Here is a 27278-nt window from a genome sequence, read left to right as displayed (position 1 = left end):
CAGGAGTCCGAACTCGTCTGCCACACCAACCACCCTTCCGGATTCAATTCAGAAATATTGAAGGATGTGTTGGAAACATATGTCTGCAACATAGCAAGGGACAGATCCGTATGATTATCCCTATTAGGATAAGTACCCAGACCCGGAATGGAGGGAGAATTTAATTTTTTAGAAGTAGCCAATCCAAAACAGGTGCTCTGAAAAATGGACGAATTTAAAAATAACATGTGATTCGGGATAAGGCAGGCACGATGCAAAGCTTCTGTTCCCTGTACTTGCCACGGTTTGGAGCCCCAAACCGATTTAAGATCGATAGTAGCTTTCCATAGATCATACCCGCCAATTGCCAACTCGTCCATAAAGGACTTGGAATACAACAATTTGGTGTGTGTCAGTCTAACTTTAGAAGCAGACTCAGACGCAACCTTAAAATAAAAGGAGGCCGGATTCGACACACTAAAATCAGAAAAATAGGTGAATTTATCCACTAAGGTGGTGGAGCTGCCCAGCCTAGGGGCGGGACAGTGTTCCCATTAAGTATAATTTACAAAATTTCTAAATGTATTTACTTTGTGTAGGAAATGCGTGCCATAATGTTGATAGCAAATACAAATCTTCAGCATCAAATGCAGCATAATATTTCAAATCAGAAAACAGTGCTTCAATGGCTTGAACATCCCAGTCATCTGAGTGGATGTTCTGCTTAACGACATCACCCATAGAAACACGAAATACATTTGGCACATTAATTACTTCAGTGGGGCCATGAATTTGAAATTTTACGGCATCCCAAGCGATCCCATCACGTACAGGCCAGGCAGTAATGTTCACAAAAGTCTGGTCCCTTTTCATAATATGTGATGAGGAGTGGGGGGCCAAAGTTCCATCAATTAGTCGAATTGTAGATCTTTCTTTCAGGTAGTGTCCATTGATAAGTCTAAAAAACACTACCACAAAGCCAATGGACATAAACAAAAAAATACATATGAGCACCAGCCAAATGTAAGTCCATGGTGGAATTAAAAAATGTCTTTTGAACCAGGCCACAAAAATCGAAACTTTGGACGGGGCAATGGAAGTCATTGAATTAGAGTCAAATGAGTCTTGTGAGTGGGCAACTGTGGTGGATTGTAGAACAGGCAATGTAACATCCGCAGGATAAGCATACTCAACGTCTTCAGGCAGACCACTAGGTGTTGGTGGCAATAAGGGACCAGTAACTGCATGCATCTGGATTGCAACATCAGGCACGGTGTTAGAAGCTCGGGCCACAACAGAATTTCTCAGCATCGAAGGGCAAGAAACTGCCGGAGTCATACTAAGAAGAATCGGCCACTCGCTGTAGCTTGACATTGTCAATTGAGATGTACCTGTTATCCTTTCGACCAGGAAGCGGAGGTAATATGACTGTTCTAGTACCCTGTACTCCAAGCACTGGAACCGGTGCACGATAAGAGGGGCCGAACTCCTTCTTGTTCTCCACCTTCTCACGGACCAGATCACCAACTCGAGGTAGGCAGCCGACTACCGGAACCTGAAGCGCAGCATCAGATGAGGAGGGTACGTGTTCCTTCACTAGACTGTCTCTGGCCTCTTGAAGATTCTGCAATACAGCACAGTGTTCATCTACGTCAAAGGGTGCGGCTGACGCCGCCATGTCTAGACCATCAAGGTCTGGGACAAACATTCGTACACCAAAGAGCATCATGTATGGGGTCCGCCCACCCAGAGACCTTCTAGGGAGATTATTAAGTGCACGTTGGACGTCATACAAGTGGGCTAGCCAGTACCTAAAACCCTGGCTGTCAAAGATTGCTTTAGGTCACGGTTCATTCGCTCCACCACACTATTACCCTCAGGCCGGTATGGAGACGAAAATTTGACTTGGACCCCCAAATTTCTCATGGCTTCTTTGTACGCCTTAGAGGCGAACGCAGGGCCCTGATCAGAATGAAAGGTACCACACGCAAAACTTCCAACAAAGACACGCAAATCCTTTATGACAGTGCGGGAATCAGCACTCCTTTGTGGCCACACCCACAGAAAACGTGTGCACGAATCAACTGCAACCAAGATGTATTTGTACGCAGTATCAGAGGTAAAAGGACCGCAATGATCTAAATAAACACAACCCATTGGTTTATTAGATATGTACAACTGAGTTTGTGGTGGGCGCGCCGCAGTTGAAGGTTTAATCTGCTGGCAAATGTCACAATTAAGAACATAAGCTCTGGCTTGTTTATACAAACCGCACCACCAGTAAGGTTGTTGTAGCAGAGATACAGTAGCTGCAACTCCGGCATGCGCGGACGCCATGCCCTCGTGAGCCGCTAATATCAAAGATGGTCTGCAGTCCGCGTTGGGAATCAATCTGTCACCAACGTCATTAATCCTCACTAATGGGACGTTATCAGGACTTAAGCGATAATGGTAACGAGCAGAGAAACCTCTTGGGAATTTCGTTCCCAGCTCTGTAGCAGCAATAGCTGCCAAGATGTCATCATCGATCTTACTTTTGGATCTTGTAACTGCTGCTACTAAGTATATTGCCACTGCTGTTTTTGCTGCCTCGTCAGCCAGGCTGTTGCCGACAGCATGGACAACAACTCGTTGGTGACCAAGAGTGTGATTAACATTCACAAGAGGCAGACGTTCTTTAAGATCTGCCACTCGAACCCAAAGCAGTTTATGCTTAATCGTGCTACCTTTGGAATCATGGTAATCATTCTGAGACCAAAAATGTAGATTGTCGTTGTAAGATTGAACACAATAAAAGGAGTCACTGACTATAAGGGTAGTGACTCGGGGATTAGCAAACTCTAGCGCTAGCACTAGAGCACGAAGCTCCGCCAACTGCGCGGTACAATCACCCAATGACTGTGTATGCACGACATTGGACTGGAATTCACCATTTACGAAAGTACCGACCACAATTGCGCAAGCCGCTGAATAGGCGTGCTTTGATCCAGTTGATGGTTGCGCAGAACCATCAGTGTATATGACACAATGGTAATCCTCGAGCGGGCGCAAGGACAGTGGAGCCGGATGAACGAATTCATACTGCAAAAACTCCTGAGTCTGAAGTGCCGCGTCAAAGATATATGTGACGTCCGGCGATGTCAAGGAAGTGGCCCATTGTATCCACCTTGGATGCAAAGCCTTAGAATTTGGTACACTTGCTTTTGTCACCGCCTCCAGGGCAGGATATGGTATTACCACCAACATGCGTTTACCTTGCGATAGCGCTCGTTCTTTCAGGATCGCCATCGGCACTGCCGTCAGAACTTTCTCGACAGCGGAAAATCGCAGTTCAGCCGAAGTGTACAAGTGAGATTTGTAAGCAATGGGGACGGTGTCGCCCTCATTGAACTTAAGTATGTGAAACCCACTGCGCCAGGCACAATTCTTATGACCAGGTTAGTGTGGTTATCACGCGTTAGTAAGTATTTAGAAGCAAGAAGATCAGCTTGCAATGACTGCAATATAGCTGAATGCTCTGGCAGCCAGCAAGATTTGGAAAAAGTAGGTTGTACCAAGGCATAAAGCGGCTTGATACGCTGGGCATAATCCGGAATGTAAGTTCAACCGAAATTCAGAAAGCCCAGCAGAGATTGTAATTTCTTCAGTGTCGTAGGAGCACGTAGGCATGCGCACTTCTCTAGAAAGTGCGGAGCCCATCCTCGACCTTCATTGTTGAGTTCGTACCCCAAGAACAACACTGTATATTCCGCAATGTGAGACTTCGCAAAGTTGAAATTGTAACCGAAGTCTGCAAACAAAACAATAATGCGATCAACGCGACGGAGATGCGCTTCCAACTCATCATCTATGAGATAAATATCATCCACATACGAGTACGCATCAGGGTCTATGCCCTCTAACAGAGAGACCACGCGAGCGGTAAAGACTCCAGGGCTGTTCTTATAGCCCATTGGTAATCTTTTGAATTGTTTTTGTTTGCCAACCGAGGGGAACGCCGTCCACTCACTACTAAGAGAGGACAGGTTATGGCTATAAAAGCCATTGGAAATGTCAAGTGTGGTTTTAAACCTTTTTCTCACGAGACTATCGACGAGAGCCGAACTGTGGGTGTTTTGTACTGCACATGTCCGGCAATGTGAGTTTAGGTGCCGGTAATCCAAAACTAGGCGGTACGACCCGTCAGGCTTCGTCACAGTGAACAAAGGATTATTCATAGGTGACACACATGTTTCGATTACTCCTTGATATTCCAATTGTTCAAGGATTGACGCGACGTGAGGTCTAGCTTCGCGACGCATGGGGTATTTGGGTTGAGGTTGGGTCGTAGTCCGCAACGGAATCTCATGGCCGGGAGACAATTTATCCCAGCCAACCTGATTCCGATATAACGCAGGTGCTAGCACCTAAGCCCATTCCTCGGTGTACTTTTTAGCTTGGACCTTCGGCACTGTGTGCGCAAAGGACGGGAGGATTACCTCCTCCCCTCTAGGAGCATCTAATACAAAAGCCGGGGGCCAATCTGCCTCCGCCAACAGAATATCATAGGAAGTGGTCAGATTATCCCAAAAAAAACCTTGAATTGTACGTTGTATGTCACCTTCAATTTGAATGACTATATTATACAGTCTATCAGGGGGAGACACCCGAGTATCAGCAGTTTCAATATTCACGAATATATCAGTTGCTGTTGCCACCAGATATGGACGCAGTGCTCGTCGCACTACTGTAACTTCCGCCGCGCTGTCTAGCAGCGTTAGTGCCCATGTCAGGTTCTGAAGCTGCGTCCGTACCATCTGAGGCATACCTCGCCGTCAGCGCAGCAACTTTCTTCTTTTGAAACGGGGGTCTTTGACGTGCAGACTCGTCCTGCTTGCCTTTGCCGTCAGACTGGCGGGGTTGCTCACGACTTTCGGCACCCCTTCATTTCCCACGGTCTCCGCCACCGGATTGTGAAGCCGATGTTTCCTGTGAAGAACGAGGAGACCGTTGTTCAGAAACCTGAAATCTATCAGGTGACTTAATACGAGATCGATCGCGCAGATCATATGAGCGTTCGGTAGACGACTGTACCGGTGAGGCAGGACGTGACCCCTGTTTCTGTTGCTGCTTCCCCTGTTTCTTAGCTCTCCAACTTTGCTTAGGAAAGTTGGGGCGTTCGTCTTTAGTAGACGAACTCACCTTAGTTTGCTGTACTATATGAATGATCACAGTCGGTTTTACACCCAAGGCACTACGACCCACGGTCCTATATGCCTTAGCAATTACTTTAGCGAACTCTTTGGGCTTGTCTGCGTCATCCACGCAGTCCATCATATTTGCAACTTGGAACTGCATGGCATCTCCTTTGAGGTTGCCCATTACCATGGAGCATACCACATCGAAGCTGTCGACAAGCCTCATTCCCAATTCAATAGCAGCCTCCGCACCATGATTCTCCTGAACCTTTTTGATGACGGATGGTAGCACAGACATAGACGGAGTGCCATAGCACTTCGAATAGGTCGCGGCAAAGACCTTACCCCAGTTGTCACAATCGGCCATATCCGGGACCAGGTCTTTAGGCAAAGTAATGGTGAGGATCCTGTGTTTCTCCACAGGAGATGTATTTGGAAAAACCGCTTCCAGCTGGTCAAATTTCTCAGCAAGCCAATAAGGAAATTCATCCTTACTTTGGGGGCGCTTGCCGACCACCGAATTAACCATAACAGGACTAATAACCACCGCGTGGTGGTCCGTAGGTTGTCCCGCAACAGCAGGTGCACCCACCTGCACGTTACGTGACACGTACTGCACTAAAGCCCTATGGACCGTATTCAGGGATGTGTGTAGTACCCGCAAATCAGCCACCGCCACTGTGAGATAGCGGGGATGAGGCGTAAAGCCAGCTAGCACCGGCCATGTGGCCCCTGCAATAGACAACGGGCCCATTCTCGCCGGTGCAACCGCATGGGGAAGGGTGCCATTAAACCAAATAGTATGCTGCCAGGCAGAGATTGGAATCTCTTGTGTCCTATATGGGGTATAGACCGCAGGCAGCTGTGTGGCAGTATAGGTTTGAAACGTATCTTCGTCATCGACCGCCGGAAAAGTCACCCATGAGTAAAACAACTCATACGGGTATGACGCATCAGCGCTTACCACAAAAATTACAGCCATTCCATCTTCCGGCACCCCATGCGTCGTCAAATGACGGCGCAGAGGTGCACGGCTATGCGCGGCTATGTCAACCGCCATCAGGACACACTATAGAGTATCAACGATATCAACAGTAGCACTGGGGTTCAGAAAAAATAACCTTTTTAATGATCAAGCTTGAAAGAGCCTATTAGTCGAAACACAGGTAGGTTAAACCGTCACTCCCGTTATCCGGAAACCAGAGTGAGGGTGTTGTGGACTAATACAAGAACTACTAAGGCGTTTCAAATCAATAGACCAAACGTTAGGTGCGCCATGTTGCAGGGATACTGCTTATGCACAGAACTATGCGCAGGAACCCAGGCCCTCAGTGAATTGTGGTGTACCAAAAACTCACCTCAGAACCCAGAACCCCTTATCCGACCAGCATCAGTGTCCCATTCGTTATCCGAGGTTTAGCTCGGCGGTCCCAATGTATAGATAACCCAGAACAAGCGACTTAGTGTATATCTCAGGAATGGTGGGGATCAGAAATACCTGTTCGTAATTATTCTCATATCAGTCCACAACAGAATAAACAGAGACACGGTAAAAGTTTAAAGAGTTTATTTTATAAACCTTGTGTCCTAAGATGCAGCAGTTTGGCTAACATAAGCAGACAAACGATTAAAATCAAAACCATCAGCATAGTTACAATACCATAGAAAATTAAAGGAGTAATCATACTAAAATGACAGTGGATCTAAGCCACCTTCCTTTATCTAGCAAACTAATAGTATTATTATTAGACTAGTAAAAGGTCTCTAGGCTTGAATGGGGAACCCCATACCGTAAAGATCAGCTCAGTAAGATCACATCACAGGATCAGCTAGGCTCTGCTCCTGGGAAAGCTCTTCTTCCGAATGTAATGAAAACATGTAACACTGCAATATTAAAAGCACCCGACTTTCAGGTATTTGCAGCTGCGTGCGTGTTATGGCTAAATAGTGGGCCGATCAACTTGAACCCAACAACATGCACCGTCTAGCGACCCAGACTGTTTCTTTACACTGTGTACAGACCAAGGTCGCAGCTCACTGTTTGGGATGTGAACAACAGACAGTTCTCATGTGAAGCAAAGTCGAGTAAGCATTTCTAAATTTAATAACATGTGACTACAGTGTCATGTGCAAAAGCAGCAAAAGCGGCAAGATGGCTTTCTAACATCTAACGCGGTTGTGCTAACTTTGCATTGTACATATATAGATAACGATCTTCACTACAAAAGATATGGTTGAAATCTGTATGGTGCGTCATGAACCAATAGGAGTTAGATTAATAGAGTTTGTGGGAAAACGTAAGTGTGAAAGGAGTTATGTTGTTAGTGGTGATTTGCTGATTGGTGAAGAACCAATACCTAAAGGAATTCATTATATGTGTGGTAACCTAATACACAATTTGGTGGGTTCTTGCTATTTGCCATTAGTATTTCTTAGAGTCTATCATGTGAATGAGATAAGTGATGCTGTTAGTTTAAAAAGAATGAAATATGGTTTTGGTCAGATAGTATTTGATGCATTCGGAGCTATTATTTCATCTATTGGTGTTGCTATGAATTATGTGAAAATTAAAAGATCATCTATGCTTGTGGGTTGGCTTGCTGGTGCGCTAACACAAATTAATATAGAATTAATTGCTATATGTGCAATTATTATGCAATATCACCTAGTGCTAGTTAGTTATATTTCTTGCAAAGGAAGGCATGGTTTGCGTGGTTTTGAAGGTGAGAGAATGATGAGCCTTCAACTCAGATAACAGTAGGGGTAATTAATGCCTATGTTTTAAATATTACTAACATTTCTCATGAAGTCCAGGCTTTAGAAAAGTATATCTTGTGGGAAACAGTAGGTTCCAGGAAAGGGTTTTATTAATGTGGGTGAGTGGTTTGATAGCTAGGGAGGGAGTTTGTTAGAGGGTTATACTAACTCCTGTAATTATTGTGTTGATTTGTGCAATTGTTCATTTATTCGTGTTTATATTTTCAGAATTAAGATTTTTGAAATTGTGGATGTAAGGAGAGAAAGATATACTTTAAGAGAAAATGGGACAAAACTGAATTGGAAAATGCCACACATCGAGTTTATAATAAACTGAAGCTGTTGGAAGGATCGAATCACAAGAAACAGATTTCTGTTTGAAATAAATTTCATGTAATCTCCTTAATCTCCTATCCGCACTTCTTAATTAGTATGCAGCAAATTCGGTATTTACTAGATGTATCGTATTTAATGTATCTTGTGTATTTGAAAAGTGATTGGTTTATGTGAATTTAAAGGTGATTTATTTATGTGAATGTATCTTGCAGCGGTTGTGGCACAGCGGCCAGAGCCGCTGCCTCGGGAGCTGAGGATCTGGGTGCAAGTCTCGGCGGGTTCAATTCTCGGTGTCGGCACAACATCCTGTGATTCTGCGTGAAATCACTTAATCTCCCCTGCTCAAGGACAATGCCTGGATAGCCTCACGGGTGATAAGCCACGCTATATAAATCTACAAACTAAACTAAATCTACAATGCTGTATTTGTTAATCCAGCCCTATTATGTCATGGCACACCATAACGAGTGTGTGGTTCCTTGTCTAAAACCCTATAAAAGATTATGTTTTTGGGAGAGTTCTGTCTATTGGTTTATGTTATGTTATGTTATGTTATGTTAGTGGAACTTTTATAGCGCGCAGCTACCCTAGGGTGTCCCGGCGCTTGCTGTATTTCTCCCAACACCCGGCAGCAAGAGAATCAAAACAACCATGTTTTGAGCGCTTTCCTAAAGGAAAGAAGATCCTTCGAATTCCTAAAATCAAAAGGAAGTTCATTCCAGGCCCTAGCTGCAACTGCTACAAAACTTCTCCCGCCCCATCTGGCTTTCCTTATAATAGGGGGGACGATAAGTTTTGCTCCCAAGGAGCGCAAAGTTCTTGCCGGAACATACCAGCGAAATTGTTGTCTAAGATGGAGAGAGCCTGTATTCTGCAAGGCGCGGAAAACTAAACAAAGGGCTTTGAAAAGGATTCGTTTTTTTACAGGCAGCCAGTGGAATTTTCTTATTGCGCCGGAGATCGGGATAGATCTCGAGGTTCCCGTAAGCAACCTGGCTGCTGAATTCTGAAGCCTCTGGAGTTTATGTAGATTACCCTCCTGCATGTTCAAATAAAGACCATTACAGTAATCAAGACGAGACATAATCAGAGCTGTAACCACTGTAAATTTACAATCCGAAGGCAGAAGCGGGAGCACTTTCCTCAGGCTCCTAAGAATGTAAGAGGTGGTGGAGACTACCGCATTCACCTGAGCTTACATGGAAAGGCACTCATCCAGCACAACGCCCAGATTTTTAACTTTCGTTGAGGGGACTGGGAGAGTGCCCATGGTCTCAGGCCACCAGCTAGGAGTCCAAATATTGGTATTATTGCCAAATAGCATCACCTCCGTCTTACTTGCATTGAGCTTTAGATAGTGTTGAGACATCAGGTCTCCTACTGCCCCTATACAGTCATGTAGTCTCTCCCCTGATGCCCTCTCCTGGCCTGGTAGCATAGATATTACTATTTGAGTGTCGTCGGCATAGGATGTAAGACAGAAGCCGAACGATTCAATCAAAGGGGCCAAAGGAGATACGTAAACATTAAAAAGCGTGGGGCTGAGGGAAGAGCCCTGTTGGACCCCGCAAGGGAGAGAAAAGGGGTTTGAGACGAAGTCACCCAAAGCCACTGACTGTCGTCTGTCAGAAAGGAAGGACTTTAAGAGAGACCAAGCTTTATTCCGTATTCCACAAGCCGACAACCGGTCCATTAAGACTCCATGATGGACCGTGTCGAAGGCCGCGGAAAGGTCAAGCAGGATCAGCACTGCCTTACCACCCTGGTCCAACCCTCTCCTGATCTCATCCGTAGATTTGAGAAGAGCGGTCTCGGTGCTGTGCCCTTCTCTAAAACCAAATTGGGTGGGATCCAGGGCGTTGGTGTCACGCAGAAAGGTACTCAACTTAATATTCAAATATTTTTCCACCAGTTTTGCCGGTAAGGGAAGGCGCGAAATAGGGCGAAAGTTATTAGGATCATTCATATCCAAGTTGGGTTTCTTCAGCAGTGGAAGTACCAAGGCTACCTTCCATCATTTTGGAAACTGCCCAAGCGAAAACATAGCATTGTAAAGCACCGTCAATGTCAAAGCTATGGGTTCAGGTGCCAATTTTGCTATTGCCACTGGGCACGGATCATAAGGTGATCCAGATTTCGCAGTTACCAGAAAGTTGAGGGTCTCTGAATGAGTTATGGGAGGAAAAATATCCAAAGTGGATTTTAGATCCAGACAGGCTGTAAGGCCTGAATTAAAGCTTACCGTATTGAAGATTGCTGCCACTTTAGACTGAAAAAAAGTAGCAATTTCCTCACAGAAATCCCTCGTAGGAGTAAGGAGGATAGGCAATGGGTGCGCTAACCTAGTTACTGTTTTGTAAAGTTCCTTTGTAGAGTAACTTGCGAGTTTAATCGGGTGTGAAAAAAACTCTCTCTTAGTTTCCGTCAGCAAACGTTTGTAACACAAAATACTTTGTTTATAAGTATCTTTGGCAGATGAAAGATAGCTCTTCCTCCATGCCCGTTCCAGCTGTTTACATTTTAGCTTTTGGGATTTCCATTCTGGCGAGTACCATGGGGCTGAGGGTTGTAGCCTTTTAGGGAGCAAGAGTAAGGCAGGCCTCCTCAATCCAATCTGTATATATAGAGGCGGCTTCTTCAACCTCTGCAGGGAGGGGTCTCTGTGTAGTAAGAAGAAGATCCCTAAGGTCATTTCCTTCCACCTTGTTCCAGGATCTAATTTCCTTGAGCTTCGCCCCCACAGGGTCTCTACCCTCGTCTTTCAGGCCGATGGCCTTGAACCTGATAGCATAGTGATCAGACCAGGCAAGAGGAAAGATATCAGAGACCGAGAGCTGTATGGAATTAGAGAAGATCCCGTCCAAGGTATGCCCTGCCTGGTGGGTGGGAGCCCGAACCAGTGTTTTAGCTCTAGACTACCCATGAGATCAAGCAGTTTTTCAGTGTCTCTATCACCATCTATCTCTAGATGGAAATTAAAATCACCCAGGATGGTAAATGAATCCATGGACAGACCCTCCTCAAGAACAGTTCTAACCTCTGCTAAAAACGGACTTCTAAGCCCCGGAGGTCTATAAATTAAAAAACCCCTAAAGATGAAACCCTGATGGAGGGTGAGAGCGAAGGACAAGGCTTCAAAACTAGAGTAAGCGATTGTAACAAAAGTGGCTTTAATAGAGCTATCGTAAATCACGGCCAGCCCTCCACCTTTTATAAAAGGTCTATTAGCAATGTAGCAAGAGAAACCAGGAGGTGTGGCTTTCACAAGGTCAGGCCCCGAAGCTTCATCCAACCAAGTCTCGGTAATGAAAGCTATTTTAATGTTTTTATCCTCCATTAATGTTGCACACTCGACACTATGTTTAACCAATGAGCGTGCGTTAACTAATAGGCATTGAAACATCACCGTAGTCCTGCCATTAAGTAAATTTGAGTCAAAATCGCGGACTTCTCTAAGCGTTTTGCCTGAGCCAAGCTCTGGCAGAGGCGTAAAGCAAGCCGGGCACAGCCGGAGCCAAGCCAGAGCCAGGTGTAACACAAACACAATCAGGCCGCCTAGAGACTTTGTTCAAAGCTCGTAATTGCCCACTAGAATAACTAATGGTGATAAGATCACCAGCAGGAAATTGGCCAGGGGTTTTGGCACATGGCGCGGCACGAGCGCCGACGGGCGCAGACGGGCTTGCCTTAGGCGCGCCTACGGCGCGCCATGCGTGTTTAAATAAGGAAGAGCCCTGAGAGTCTGTAACCCTAACCACCTCTCCTCCCAAGATGGCGGCCCCTTCCGATCCTCGTCACAAATCGGAAAGGAGGCTGTGCAAATAAGCAAGAGGAGCAAAGTGCCAAGTAAAATAAGGTACAATACAGTTAAAAACAGGTACTGTGACCCTAATACAGTAGCAGCAAAGTAATAAAAAATTTTAAATCAGAAAAAAGGTACCGCTATGAAAAGTGCAACCAGCTTTTCTCCCGGCTCACGCCTCAGGAGCTAACAGCGCTGTGCGCACGCGCCACGCGTGTTTAAATAAGGAAGAGCCCTGAGAGTCTGTAACCCTAACCACCTCTCCTCCCAAGATGGCGGCCCCTGCCGGTCCTCGTCACAAATTGGAAAGGAGGCTGTGCAAATAAGCAAGAGGAGCAAAGTGCCAAGTAAAATGAGGCACAATACAGTCAAAAACAGGTACTGTGACCCTAATACAGTAGCAGCAAAGTAATAAAAATTTCAAAATCAGTAAAAAGGTACCGCTATGAAAATTACAACCAGCCTTTCTCTCGGCTCACGCCTCAGGAGCTAACAACGCTGCACGCACGCGCCATGCGTGTTTAAATAAGGAAGAGCCCTGAGAGTCTGTAACCCTAACCACCTCTCCTCCCAAGATGGCGACCCCTACCGATCCTCGTCACAAATTGGAAAGGAGGCTGTGCAAATAAGCAAGAGGAGCAAAGTGCCAAGTAAAATAAGGTACAATACAGTTAAAAACAGGTACTGTGACCCTAATACAGTAGCAGCAAAGTAATAAAAATTTTAAAATCAGTAAAAAGGTACCGCTATGAAAAGTGCAACCAGCGTTTCTCCCGGCTCACGCCTCAGGAGCTAACAGCGCTGCGCGCACGCGCCATGCGTGTTTAAATTAGGAAGAACCCTGAGAGTCTGTAACCCTAACCACCTCTCCTCCCAAGATGGCGGCCCCTGCCAATCCTCGTCACAAATCGGAAAGGAGGCTGTGCAAATAAGCAAGAGGAGCAAAGTGCCAAGTAAAATAAGGTACAATACAGTTAAAAACAGGTACTGTGACCCTAATACAGTAGCAGCAAAGTAATACAATTTTTAAAATCAGGCTATGGTCCACCCATATGAAAATCAGGCAGGTGGACCATAGTTTTGAGTCCTTAGTCTTCAGAAAACTCAGACAGTCCATATCCTATGTCTCGAACCTCTTAATTGTTTGCCTCAGAGCACACAATCAGCCCTCAAAAAAATGTGCAAAAACAAAAGAGAAAATGTTTGAAGGAGGAGGTTCATTGCAATTTACCCACTTAAGCACTTATTGTGGTACTTCATGGAACTGCCACCCAGATGTCATATTCAACTCTCGAAACAATCGCAAAGGGATATCCTAAAGTACCCACACTTTTCTTCTACATCCTCTGCACTCGCTTCCAATTAGATATCCTTGGCTTCTTTCAGCAACTCCTGCATTATATATATATATATGTATATCTAGATTTATATCACACCACAAATCAGGACAAGTGCAGTTTCAAGGCACTAACATAGCAATAATGGTACAAATTACAACACAAGTAAATAAGTCATTTCCATAAAACCCACTAATACCCCTAGTAATATACATAAAATAATAGACACATATCAATCAAAAGTCAAGGTAGCCAAGAAAATCAGTGAGCTTCAATTGAGGGCACGTTATCCTGTAAGTACATTTTTCAATTTACCAGTAAAGGTCAAACATTAAGTCAGAAGGCACAGGGAGGAAGAAAGGAGAATCCACAATTTAGTGCCTGTCACACTGAGAAGTTTGCCACTCGTCTCCAATCACTATTATTACTTGGAGCCAACCTTGTTGAGCCCATTAACAGGGAATATGGGCACTTTTTTAAAGGCTAAAAACTATTCAAAGGCCACAATTTTGCACTGCCTGCAGGATATCAATATGTTTCCAAAGGAGATTCTGTCAAAAAAAGTATTGGAAATCCAGTAGCATAATCAATTGAATTAAAGACAAGGACTTTAAAAAGAAGACAGTTTTGAGATATTTTATAGATGACAGTTGGACTGCTTAGCTGTTACCTTACCTGTATGTAAAAAGACAGCTTGGAATAGAATATCACATCCGGGTGTGTGACAGATTGCACTATTGATGAAGTGGTATCCAATGCCGGAGTTCAGACAAAAACCAGTGATGCTGAAAAATTCTTGCCTATCATTGGGATGGCCATACATGTTTTTAAACCAAGATAATTAAGGGTCACCCAAACCTTCACATTAATTAGAAAAGCGGAGTTAGAAATGTTAGTCAGATGAATGTTAGTTAGATGAAGTACAATTTAGAACAACCACGATTTGTGTGTCATCTGCAACCGAAGATCATGGGCCACAATTATTTTTGGAAGTTTGACCAAATAAGTGTTGAGCAAGAGAGGGATAGGGCAGATCCCTCAGATATGCCACATGTCAGGTTATGGGGGCAAGATGAAATTGACTTGGGTGAATTTGGTGAGTGTATCCCCTCCCACGAATGATGGAATCTATGTCAACTCCCTGTTCCTCATACCAAGCAATTGATCCAGGCAATTCTGGAAAAGCCTGTGGTGTGGTTTATGGTGTCAAAAGCTACAGAGAGATGTACTAATACAAAGGCTGCTGGACATCTTTTATACTGATGCCGCATTAGTTCCTTGCAAATGTCTAGCATTGCTGTCTCTGTGCTTCTGCAAGGCTGAAACCCTGACGGGTGATGTAGAATTGATTTTTTCATTCAAGATTATCTTGCAACTGAGTAGTGACTATTGCCTTCATAATTTTTGCTAAAAAGTCACTGTGGAAATAGATGTATAGTTGTAAGCGGAAGTGGGATCTACGCTGTCTTTATTTGGAAATGGTATCACTATGGCTTTTCAAAGATAGATTCCACTTTAAAGGAAGGCACTAACTAAACAGTTAATGTCTGAAGGCAGTGGGGCAATACTCCTCTCTACTGAGGCTAGATTAACACCTGCCTAGCTGCCCTAGGTTTGTAGCTTTCTTACAGTTCTTATAAAGTCATTGGGCATTGTAAGACTAAAGAAGCATGTACATTTTGCATTTACTCTAGATGGAGCACTAGGCTTACCATTTAAGAACTTGGCTTTTTACTCTTTATTCTACTATTCTTTGATGAAAAAATAATCATAAGTAATCATAAGGTTCCTGTGAGGGAAGAGTCTCTGCCATAAAATGAAGAAATTGTCTAGTTAATTCACAATATAATGTGGAAAATTCTGAGTAGATGTGCACACTTTCCTCATGTAGATTTGATAATGGTGTACTTGTATTCATTGTAACCAATATGGTTATTTTATAGGGGTATGAAAGTTCTTTTACAAATCCATCAACCAAAATCTTATTTTGTCTTATATCACTCCCAATCTAATTGCCTATCTTTTTGTTTCAGCTTTAATACCTCTTTAGATAACTAAAGGTTAGCTGACCTGGGTTTCACAACAACCTTATTTTTCCTTTTGGGAATTAATTCATCTAATGTTAATTTACTTTTCTGGTTACAATGTTCTGTTCTTGAGAAATTGCTTCCCACTTAGTATGAGGTAAACAAAAAAGTGATGAATGGATTGCTTGAATTAATCTCAGCCACTGGTAATTACTCTGGGTTGCAGTCCAGTCCCTCTTTTTTTGCCCAGCATGCCGCCTCAGGCAGGAACCAGTCATATGAAAATCAATCTTGGGCCAGCTCCAAAAGGAATGGTCCATCCCAAACTGCCCAGCCAAGTCCCCACTGAACAGGAATGCAAGCAACCCCAGACCAGTTTCTCTGACTTTGCCTGCATCAAAAGAGTGCAGCTTGAGCCCTACGGCACAGTGAACATGTGACCTTCATCTGGGCATACCTGTCACACTTTTGGTTTGATGGGTATGCCCAGAAAACAAAACAATTATGAGAGGTTTACTTGAATTTATCTCAGCAACGGGTAAATGCTCTGGGCCGTAATCTAGTCTATCATTTTCTTCCCACCACGCCAACTCAGACCGCAACGTGTCATATGCAAATCAACCCTGACCCTGCTCCAATAGGAACAGGCCAGCCTGAACTTCCTAATCAGGTCTCCTCTGACTGGAAAAACAAGCAACCCCAGACTGATTTTGTCCTACTTGATCCTCGTCATTAGGGTGCAGCATGAATCCAATAGCACAGTGAGCACAGTCTGGGGTTTCTTGTGTTCTTGTCTGGAAAGAGCTGGCCTGGCAGGTCAGGATAGACTGTTCCTATTGGAGCAGTAGAAACACTGACTTGCATGTGGTATATCTCTTTTCTAGAGTGATTTTTCCTGCCAATTTCTATGCACCACGTTTGAAGAACCTCACCAATTAATCAGAACGAATCAACTCTGATACTTGTTGATAAGCATTGCTGTAGTTACTCTACTCTTAGATAGATTTATAGAATTAGGAAAAATAAATCAATATGACACAGAGATTGCAGCTGGCAATGTTTCATTTATATCAAACGTTAGCATCTTTTTCATCTTTGGAGCAGTTAGATTAATGATATTTCAGCCCTGAAGAAGCAGGGAGGTGAACTGATGAAACATGCAAGCGCTGGCCTTAAATATAACCTTTGGAACTTATTATTAAGTCTGGAATATGGAAGGCCTGATGCTCAGAACTGTCTGGATACAACTTAACTGCATATTTTCATAAAGAGCCTTTGGAAATAGTTCTTCTGAACTTTGTTTGTTTGTTATAATCAAATAAAGTTGTATGATTCATAATCAAGGAAAGAATTGAATAGTACTTGAAATAACTCTATCTCTTCAAAATGAAATCACAGTTCAAAGCAACTGCAATTTAAAAGGAATCATCCCATAATGGGACGTTTGTCTCCTGTCATATAGAACTCTTTGTACCTTTTCATGCTGAGAAGTTGGCACTTTTTGAAAACAATAATAGAGTGTTGGAGGATTCCATTTATATTTTATTGGTTTTTGTAGCAACTAGTATAATAAATTCCACAAATTGTAGCTCGCTGGAGTATTGAAAAGCTTGCCCCCTCAAACACAGACATCTATTTTCATAAGGCATAATTGAAATATTTACGACAGATTCGTGGTGAAGTCAGGGTGGTTGTGAGTACCTGCCGGGCCTGAGACGTATATCTAGTATGCTCTACCTACCCATTTCTTTTCATATATGTATACTGGAAAGGAACTACGATTCCAAGCAGGCCATGAACTCTCATGTATTCTGGAGAGTAGGAAACCATGTTGGATGATTGGGTATAATTTCTCTCATGGTTCAGGGAATCCTGTGCTAGTCAATTGTGTTAAAATGTTGCTGTAACCAGGATGTTGCTACACAGGTCTCCGACGTATCTTGTCAAGACACACTGCCTCCTAAATGATGGTTTTGATGGACATTGGCTCTACAGGGAAGGGTTCTGAATGTTGTGTTGTTGATGAGAGTGAACTTGAACTTTTTTCGTAACATTTATCTGAACTCTCAAAATGGGGTAGTTACATTCTACTAAAAGGGAGGATCCTTAGATTGGACTCTATTGTACATGTACATATATAAATGTCATGCAAACGTTCTACAGAAGCCAAGCGAAACTATGACTCATCTTCCACAAGAGAGTAAAAAATGACAATGCTTGAAGTAGTTATTCAAAACATAGGGAGAAGTGCTAGGGTACATGTGTCTTTGAGATACTCATGCTTTTCTATGTTTCGTTTTCAGGAATTACCAGTTTCACCTGAAGATATAGAGAGTTGGTTACACAGAGATATTGCTAAGGTATGTTCATTCGTAATTACAGTTAAGCTTAGAACTCTTATTAACACATTAGTCAAGATATCTCTTGCAGTATCAATCTTTCAAATCTTCAAAATTCCTTGCTATGACATTGATTATCCTAACGCTCATAGATGATGATCAAGTGATGGGGTTTCAATATCAAAACTAACTCTACATGATTGGTCAAAGATAATGAAGCTATAGATTCTTTTTTTTTGGTTTCATATTAAAATTTAAGACCAAATCTTTATGAGTGGGTCTACTATCAAGGAGGACCAGATGTTCCTTAGATAATATGTAATCTCCATTTAATTTTATATTAAAATGATCTAAAATTGCAATCTGTTTCCCTAGGAATTGAAAATTCATGCTAAAGTCATGAACTTTCAATATAAACAAGTTATTATGCTATGATAGGCGATAATTGAAAGCGATAATTCAAGAAATGTCCACTCCTGCACTCTACCTTAAACGTAATTGTTCAAGTAAAGAACACGGTTTAAATGCCAGTTCCCTACAGGTAAAAGTGAGAGTATTAAGTAGCCACACTGCCACCACACCTTTTTTATTGGAGCGACTCATATGGATTGCCTGGAAAGAAGGGGTAGAATATCATTTGGGATAACTTGGGGATTTTCAGGGAAGCAGGTTTCTGTGACAACCACCCTGTGAATATCAAAGTATGTCTGCAATTTGATGCAATAAGATACCCACATTATATGGCATATCCGCTGTTGTCTCTGTAGCTAACATATCTATAGTCCATGAAATAACACATTTTGGATAAGACAAATGTATTATTTAAAAACCCAAGACAACAAAACTGCCCCCGGTTTAGCAGCTTAGAACGTACTTAAACATTGCTCCTTAATGGACACCCAGGGGAAGAATGCCTTGGGAATGCTATCTAAGACTGCAGGCAGACCAGAAGCTGTAGGAGTGCCACTCAGGAGGATCTAGTCTGTGACCCCAAAGTCCATTCCTGGGCACCAGTCGCCGCTCTAGCCCTAATCCTACACAGGACTGGCAGTGATACTCAGATGGAACATTCATGCCGCCCGGATCTACCAATAATTCTTTCTTTACACAGGAGTCAAATCAAACCAATCTTCAGTTCAGAAAATGCACCATAAAAGATAAAAACAATAAAACATACAATAAATTTAGGTGTGTTTAAAACACACAATTTTGAAATATACCTCTATATGATAAAATCTAATAATGACAATGTCTCACTCTAATTGGAAGAAAATGAATTCAAAAATTAAATTGATTTCATTAATAACAAATACACAAGATAAGTAAATGATTCATTCAGGAATTGCATATTTCCTCAGCCTGACAGCTTGCTGGGTAATACTCATCAGTGCAAAAGAAATAGGAAGGGTCTAATTGTTGCAAGTATATTAGTGCCGTTCTACATTGCTGGAAATTCATTTTAGACAATAACTATTTGAGGTAACTCTTCAGTGGGGCTGTGTAGTGTTAGACCTGGCATCTTTTGGCATGGTTTCCCCTGTCTTTTTGCCTCTGACCTCCTCTTTTTGACTGTGTGCAGGATTTCTTTTTTGCTGGCTTTAGGATTCTGGGCACGTTACCACTGCTGACCAATGTTAAAGTGCTAGCTCCCTGTCAAAAATGTAATGGTAGTTGGTGTCTCCAGGATTAGCATATTTGATTTACTAGTAACTCCCTAGTACAGTGCACCAGGCGTGCCCAGGGCCTGTAACCCAAATGCTACTTGTGGGCCTGCAGCACTGATTGTGCCACCCACATTAGTAGCCCTGCACACGTCTCAGGCCTGCCACTGTAGTATCTGTGTGTGCAGTTTTAAACTGCCATTTCGACATGGCGGGTGCACTCACTTGCCAGGCCCAAACCTTGCATTTATTATATGAAAGGCACACCTCAGGAAGGCCCAAGGTAACCCCTGGGCAGTGTGCAATGTATTTAAAAGGTAGCACATGTACTGTTGTGTTTTAAATTTCTTGGGAGTGAAATACTTCTAATTTCGTTGTTCACTACAGCAAGGACTATCTCTCCTATGGGTTAGCATTGGAGCTGCCTTGGAGCATCTTACAAGTGTGTCTGCCAATTGGGAGCTGATAGAAAATTGGAGTTTGGTCTCTCTGGACTTACAATTTAAAAGCACATCTTTTAGTGAAGTTGGTTTTTAAATTGCAGGTCTGAAAATGGCACATTTAAGAAAGCTGCCACTTTCTTAATTTAACTATTCTGTGCCTCTGTCTGCCTCTGAAAACACGTCTGGGTCAGGTTGACAGTTGGGCTGTTTTTTGTATTCATTCAAGACAGTCAGACAGAGGGAATTGAGGCGTGTCCTTCATATCCTGATGGCCCATTACCAAGATGATGGGTCTTCCTGAGCTAGAGTAGTGGGAGGAGTTGACACTGACATCTGACTAGGACTCTGCGTGTCCTCACACAAAGAAGCCTAACACCCCCTGTTGTGTGTCTGGGGCCAGATCAAGGAAAGGCAGGGTCTTGTACACTACAAAGGCTTTACTTTGAAGTTTGCCCACTTCAAAGGCTGAAAAAGGTATAGTATTGGGCCTCTAACACCATATACTCAGAACACTTCTGGACTGAAGACATTCTGCCAAGAAGAAGAGTTGGATTGCTGTCAGGAGGGACTGCCACTTTACTGTTTGCTTTGCTGTGCTGGCCAGCTGCTTGAAGCTTCTTTCCTGGGGTGCTTTCCACATCCTGCTTCCAAGGTTCTCCAAGGGCTTGAGTTGAACTTGCCTCCTGTTAAGAAGTCTCAGAGCCATCAAAGACTTCACCTGCAATCACCTGGACTCTGCTGCTGTGAGTCCTACTCTGCCAAGTGGTGCCAAATCAATTTTCTGGGCCCTTGGAAGTGAGGTCTGGTGATACAAAGAAGAAAATCCACACATGGACTCCAAGCATCATTCAGAACTGGCGCAACACTGCCACAACTCGATATATCGCTGCTGCCTGCACCGGCGCGGGGTCCCGCTTGACGCAACGAACGCAGCTTACAACGCAGGCCCCAGCTTTTCATCGCAGCATGTCCGAAGAGCCGCTCGCATCACCGAAGTCTGTAACGCATAGCCCGACTCCGGCATAGCACTTGCTTCAGCGCTGTGGAATAAACACAGCGCGACTTGACTTTCGACGCTTCATCCCTGGGCGATGATTTCACCATTGACACTGCACCACAGTAAAGAATCAAGTTACCATGCCCGCAAACAATGCATCACCTCCCCTGCCTAGCAGTAAGGAGCCAACACATCACCTACTTTTTTGACGCCTCACCTCTTCTGCACCTCGTATCATCTTTGATTTTTGACGCACCTAAGGTACTTTGTCTAGATGAAGAGCACCCATTGATTTTTTAGAACTACAATTATATTTAATGTTTAAAAATTCATATCTTGACTTGTGTATGTTGATTTTTGTCATTTTGGTCTTCTTCTGGGCTATTTTTCCAAACTGGTGTGGAGTCCTTTTGTCGTGTTTTCACTGTGTGTGTGTGTGTGTTTTCGTGTGTGTGTACAAATACTTTCCATATTGCCTCTGAGAGAAGCCTGACCTCTTGCCAAGCTACCAAGGGGGCGAGTATGGGTTATTCTGAGGGTATAACTTACTTACTCTGACTAGAGTGAGAGCCCGTACTGGACATAAAGCAAACCACTGCCAACTAGTGACCCAAGTTCTAACATGTAGTATTACAAAAAACATAAAGGGCAGCGTGCCTTGTTCAGAACACCCATAGCATGGACTGGGAAAATGGTCCATCAGCCATTGATCTAGCCTCAGAAAGGCCACCATATGATGCACATATTTAATCAAAAGCGGGTCAATATATATCTGTGATGCATGTTCACTATCATAGTGAGGTATGGCAAATACATTCACTAGATATTAAAAGTGAGTGTGCTCTTACTGTTGCCTTTCTGAACTCAACCACTGACCTCTCATCATTACAGGCTCGGTTGAAGAGATATTTGATTTTAAATTTGGAGTATATGCAAATGGGTTACAGCTCCTCTAAGGTCACAGGCCCCTCAAATAAACAATGTAGTTTCCTAATATGTTATATTAGAAAAATGCACACAGTATTCATGCACCCTATACTCATGATGCCTACCTGAAACAACAAATGTGGAGTCTCAAATTCCTAGTTGGAAGCAATCTTAGAGTTTCTTAGCAGTGCACTCAAGCACTGCAGTATCCAAAAATGTCTCTGTGATGTCAGATCCATTGACCGTTATAGCAGACATGGACACTAGCCTGAATTCGAAATGCATGCAGGTGGACCTTTCTTTGCTTTACAAACAATCTTGAAGTTTGGCAAACTGCATTCCTGTCATATTCAGTATAAAAAGGAAATCAGTTTGACATTGTCATTTCCTACACTACTCATCAAATATGTAGTGACAATGCTTATGGAAAGGGAAACATATTGGTTTATCCACCACCACAGCCAACTCCACATCACTTATGATACCTTCCAGTTCCCTGACCTCTTGTTCCTTCTACACACCATCATCATGCAACAGTTCATAAGTTTCAGCCCAATCTACTCCTTCCCGTCAAGCTCACATCCCTCAGTCTTTGGCTTCATTCCTTATACAGTCAACTCCCTCCCATCTCCACTCCAGAATCACCACCACCCATGCCACTCAGACCTAATCTCTTAATGCACTCAATACTCCCCTACCTACCCCTATCCCTTATAAACTGTGGCTCATCAACACAAGATCTGTCCTGAAGCACACATGCAGGATGTCCACAAGCATCTTTAAGAGTCTGTCACACAGTAGGCCTTGCAGAGATATGTTTGGAGACAACTCTATCACTTTGTTTCATGACCTTTTTTCCAAGGGTCTCAAAACCAAACTGTAGAACAGAATAGATATGGTAAGAGAGTAGGAGGGGCTGCCTTAGTTTATGCCTCAAACTTAACCTGTCATTTCTGCCACAACAAACTATTCATTTAAGATCTTAGCTATCAAGAGCTGGTCTTTGTGGTAGTGCAGATTATGTTTGGTTTTCTCATTGAATAGGTCTGCAGCATGCTTATCAAACACCTCCAGATCTACACCTAAAACACAGGGCAAAATGAGAAGTGGATTGATTCATATCAGCAACCTACAAAAGTAAAAATGCAAACCAAGTTAAAACAGGACAAGAGATTTCAAGAAGTGCAGATCAGAATGTAGCTCAAAGTAGGTGAGGATAGAGCCTATGGAATGAGCTACAAGCGAGGCAACAAGGATGGTTGCATTGTTCTAAGTGGACCAATCTCCATATTTTTTTGGGCTCAAGGTTGTAAACTGAGAGGAGAAGGCAGAATCTGAAAGTGGAAGAATTAACCACCCCCCTTCTCAGGCTGTGCTCATTTTTTATATTTGGGGAAGTTTGCTCTTAAGCCTTCGTAACTTCCTTTTCCCATGGAAGATAGCCAGCCCAAAATGTTGTCCTTTTTTCCCACAAGTTGAGGGTTGCCAGGATTTGTGGTTTCCCTATAAAGACCTAGGAAAGTAGTCAAAATGTAGCAAGGTAAAGACGCGTGAGCATGATGGTTCGTATGGCGTGAGGAAATCTTGAATGGAAACTATGACAATAGACATTTGGATTATGGCTGTTCCCTCATTTACACTGACTCTTTTCTTCTAATGATTTGGTGTTATCATGCACAACCAGAATACAATCATTTAATTATTGCAACTCAAGGATGACCGATTTTGAAAATATAAAGTGGAACTGTGGATTCGTAGCAGGAATTCGGCGTGTTTAAACCTGATGAACTTTCATTTGTATCTGATATGATGCCCTGAAGAAGCCCGTGTTTATGGGCGAAACGCGTTGGCTGCGCCTGTTGCCTGAATAATAAGAATTTTGAATGTGAAAGAAAATAAAGATTTGTCCTGCTCATACTTGAAACTGTGGACTGAAATTGTTGGAACTCAGATTTTCGCTGTTTGTGATTATATTGCCTCTCATCTTATTGTTATAATTGTTTCTGATTTATGGCCATGTGGAAGCTGGTCATTTGAAGTGGGCAATAGAATATTCGCTACTTGTATGTGACTATACTGGGTGGTGCAGTAACTTATACCAAGCTGCCATTCTTTGTTTAAAAAATGTAACAATACTTCATTTTTACAAAAAAGTGGGGAAATGTGCTGTGTGTATTTTCTTCTGAAAATGCCATCAACAAAACGTTTGCTGTGCTAATATCAACCTCTTTCCAACTTTCATAAACAGCAGAGTACAAAAAAAACTTTTTATTCAGCACAGGTTTTTCAATTGTCTAAGTGGTGGCCAATATTTCCTTTTTTAATGGGTTCTACTTACTTACAATTTGTGGGGAAAAGAGGTGTAATACCACTGAGTGATCCCAGAAAGTTGAACTTTTCTGAAAACTAGACGCAAATCTAAATTCAGCAGCAGGTCATTTGTGTAGTCCTCTCAAGATTTTCCCAATGAAACGAATTGTCGTAATAAAAAAATAGGGAAAGTAAGAAAAAAGAGAAATATTGGGCAAGTTTATGCAGTGAAAGTAGATCTACAGAAGTGATATACTGGTAGACTGTTCTGTCACAGCGATATTCATTGTTTGTCGGTTGTCAAAACGTGCGCTACTCAGAGCCATTAACTGAGCTGGCAGGGCTTATAATGATTTTTCATTGGGTTTTGACTGTGCATCAATTCTTAAGAAAAAAAATATATTGCATAATAAAGGGCTATAAAGTAAAGTTATGAATGTTTGAAATGTTCCCAAGTATCTAGATTAAGGATAAGGTTTACTCTAATCATTCTGAAATTGGGGTAACTCATGAGTGATTTAACGGCAAATTTTAAAATTTGTTTTTGTGCACATTAATGTACAGTGGAAGCCATGAATATACAAAAGTTCAAAAGATACCAAATGTCCTACCATTCTATATTCCTACATTTGCCCTGATAAAAATGGTACCCACATGTGGGGTACCTATTGCACGGTACAGGAATGGCCCAAATCACAGCCTGCTGAAGAGAGGGAATGATGTTTGGCTAAGATAGACATTTGTGGTGGGGGTGGCCTGCCAGGGTCTGCCTGCACCCACATAAACCAACCAACCCCAGACATTTCTAAAAACAAGAAACCTGGAGTAGTTCAGGGTAGTGTGTCCTGCTGGTTTTCTGATCCAGAGTGCCCAGCAAACATTGAATTGTAGATAAAATCACAAAATGTCGACATATTTATGTGAGGAAAGTACTGGAATCTATGGAGAGTGACAAGGTCTATCACCCAGTGTTCCATGCTTTTCACATTGACAAAGGGACCCGACTTGTGGGCGGGGTGGGGTCTATTGCCTAGGACACATGGTGGAACTTCAAGCTTTTTGCTTCGAATTACAATCATTCTTGGGATGTGGATAGCTGTGGTATTTGGGGCAGAGTCTGACAGCACCACAAGAAATATACTAACTTCAGACAGTTCTTGAAAACTAGACACCTCAGTGAGTACAGGGTGGTGTGGTTTGTGTGGATCCTACTACCTTATTGTGTAGAATATCCTTCAAACACCAGACTTCGGGTGGAATTACTGAATTTCCTCTTATTTTGGTGAGGAAAGATTTGGAATCTGCAGGTAACAACAAAGTCCTACCACCCATCCGTTGCCCACTTCAGATAAATACAGTACCCCAAGTGTGTGGGTGGCCCTATCACCTGGGACAGAAAAGGCCCCACAACGTACAGTTGAGACTCCTACATTATTGCTTTGAAAGCCAATTATTCTTGGGTTGTGGGTCATTTTTGGCACATGTTCTAAAAAGTAGACATCCTGGGGGAATCTAAGGTGGTGTGCAATATATAGATCCCACTACCTTTTCGTACCCAGAATGCCCTGCCAATGTCAAAGTATTGGTGAATTTGTTTTCTCATATGTATGTGACAGAAAATTCCATAACTTTTAGCAACAGCAAACCGTTTATCATACTATATCCCCACACTTTTCCTGATGAAACCGTTACCCCATATTTGAGGGTAGGCCTATGGTAACAAATGTGAACAGGCCAAAACAGGGAATATATAGATCCCACTACCTTTTCGTACCCAGAATGCCCTGCAAATGTCAAAGTATTGGTGAATTTGTTTTCTCATATGTATGTGACAGAAAATTCCATAACTTGTAGCAACAGCAAACCGTTTATCATACTATATCCCCACACTTTTCCTGATGAAACCGTTACCCCATATTTGAGGGTAGGCCTATGGTAACAAATGTGAACAGGCCAAAACAGGGCCTATGTGAAGTAAAGATAGTGCCAATTTGCTCTCCACGTGGTTACTGGTTTGGTTTGTTCCTATCATGTGTTAGGCCCGCCCACCCAGGTGGGCACTCTTTTTCTTGGAAGACAGTATCGCAAGTTCCTGGGACACATAAAAAATTGACTTTTTTAAATTATTATTTGACATTTGGTTAAACAAAAACATTTAGGATTCACATAAACCTGGCTTTCCATTAAATGCTAATTTTTAAAAACACCCATGATTGGTTCTCTGGGTGCCATAGAAAGTGAAAGGAAGTTGGGTGTTTTCAGGCATAGTTTTGATGTTCACAGAGCATTCTGGAAAAATAAGTACAGCAATCCACAGAGGTCACACTACTATGGATTCCCTTGGGTTTTTACAGAAATGCCTTTGCTTTAGTATGATTCACTAGGCTCCGACTGTCCCTAGTCCTAACTATTGCAGCTTCCCACTTGGAAAGATGGAGGAAATTTGGTGTGTGTATAGATATCATTTTTAGATTCACTGTGCATTCTGAGTAAAAACATGTGCTGAGAGACATGCAAGTCACACCATCATGGATTTCCCTTGGGTTCTAGTTTTCAGAAATGTCCATGGTTGGTAGGGTTCTCTGGTTGCATGCTCACCCAGAGCCAGACTACTTCAGTCACTCCTGTTAGAAATGAAGAGGGAATTGAGTGTGTTAGGCATAGTTTTGATTTTTGCGGGACATTGTGGGCAAGAAAATGTGTAAGAATACATGGAAGTCAAACCGCCATGGCTCCCCCTGGGTTTCTGGTTTTCAGAAATGCCTGGGGTGGTAGAGTTCCCTGGGTGCCAGCTGATGCCAGCCATCGTTAAGTAAAGTGAGAGTAAAATTGGTGTTTTAGTCATAGGCTTGAAATTCATAGGACATTCTAGATAGGTAACCCTGCTGGGATATAAGCAAGACACACCACCCTTGTTTCTCCAGGGTCTCTAGTTTTCAGATATGACCAGGGTTGGTAAGGTTTCCTGGGTGCTGGCTACCCCAGAGACCAGTTGCTTCTACCAAGGAAGCTACTGAATAAGAAGAAAGGAAATGAGATTGACAGAAAAGCCAACCAATGGTAAGTAACTGGCTGACCAAAAGCCATCTCTAAGCCTTTGGGTTGTATCCACTAAATCCCCACAACAGACAATTAGAAGCTGTTTGTACTTGAAACCTAAAATCAGTTGAAATTGTATTGTTTTTT

This window comes from Triturus cristatus, chromosome 8 (genome assembly GCF_964204655.1).
Source record: "Triturus cristatus chromosome 8, aTriCri1.1, whole genome shotgun sequence".
NCBI classification, from domain to species: domain Eukaryota; kingdom Metazoa; phylum Chordata; class Amphibia; order Caudata; family Salamandridae; genus Triturus; species Triturus cristatus.
Note: the sequence above shows the minus strand (reverse complement) of the source record.